A 1,337-nucleotide genomic window follows, 5' to 3' on the forward strand; every position below is an offset into this window, starting at 1 on the left:
GCTTTCAAAGCAGGGCTGTCACTGGGCAGAATCATGCCGTAGTCATAGTTGTTTTCTGCCTGATGTCGTCCCACCGTCCAACGGATCAAAAAGTCCTTGTGGCTATCCCTCTACTCCGCCTTCTTTCTTTCCATTCCTCTCTAGGCCCCATGATAGCTTTCAGAGTTGCCCACCATAAGACATCCCTCCTGGGGCCCCAACTGGGAATGGCATGTCTCTTCTGAAGCGATTAGGTGCCAGAATGTTTGCGTCAGAAGAGGCCTCGGTGGACCCCCAGCACAGCCCTTCCTTTACACATGGAAAAGGGCTCAAGACCAAAGGCCTCCATCTTCAGGGGTGACATGTCAGGGCAGGCTCTGAGAACGATGTCTGGGGATCTCTCAGTGCTTTTCCAAGGCCCAGAAGAGCGACTCACATGGACGACCCTGACAAAAGGGACCAGTCCTTAGGATCCCAACACTACTCAACTCCTTGCCTTGCTTCTCGCCTCCCAGCTGACCCCCAAATCCCCTCCAAATCCACCTCTCTGAATGGCCTGGGTGGGCCTACTCCCTGAGGTGCTGCTACACCAGAAGATGATCCCAGAGTCAGACTGCTGGTGGGGGTGGGATTTGCAGAGGATCGCCTGGGCTTAAAACTCATTATCAAGAATAAGCATTTACTGAGACCCCTTTAAAGATCAACCTTTGAGTTACTGCTAACCTACTCTTTCACAATCAAAGGCCAAAAGGGCAGTTGTTAATTCTCAGCACAATTTAGAATCTGCTGGCACACGCATCACTCCTTTCTTCCCGGACTTGTACACATGTATCATTCACTACCTAAACCCTTCAATGGGGTCTCTTCATCCACAGGTAAAATCCAGACCTACAAAAGGCCTCATGATGGGCCCTGCTGACCTCTCCAGCCTCACTTTGTGCCACTAGCCTCCCCGCTTGCTGTCTTCTTCCTCAGGGAAGCTCTTCCTACTTCTCAGTCCTTGTCAGGCCCCCATCCCTACCCCAGTCATACACTCTCTTAGTAACTTAGCAATTCTGAAGGACTTATACAACTGTGATTAAGCAATCAGCTGAGTAACAGTTGAGTATTTACTCCACATTCCTGAATGTCAGCTTCCAGAGGACAGGGGGTCACCTCTGTCTTGTCCCCGGGGACCTCACAGCTGTGCCTTGCATATATAATGGGTACACAATATTTGTTGAATGAAGAATGGGGGTCAAGGGAGGGCAGGGTGTCTAGGCAACCACACCGAATATAAGGGTGGGGTTTGGCCCAGCTCACTAGTTGTGGGAGCCAGAGGGACGCAGCCTGGGTGGCTCATGAGGGCAGCCAGAGAA

Source organism: Galeopterus variegatus, unplaced genomic scaffold, assembly GCF_000696425.1.
Source record: "Galeopterus variegatus unplaced genomic scaffold, G_variegatus-3.0.2 Scaffold4717, whole genome shotgun sequence".
Classification (NCBI taxonomy): Eukaryota; Metazoa; Chordata; class Mammalia; order Dermoptera; family Cynocephalidae; genus Galeopterus; species Galeopterus variegatus.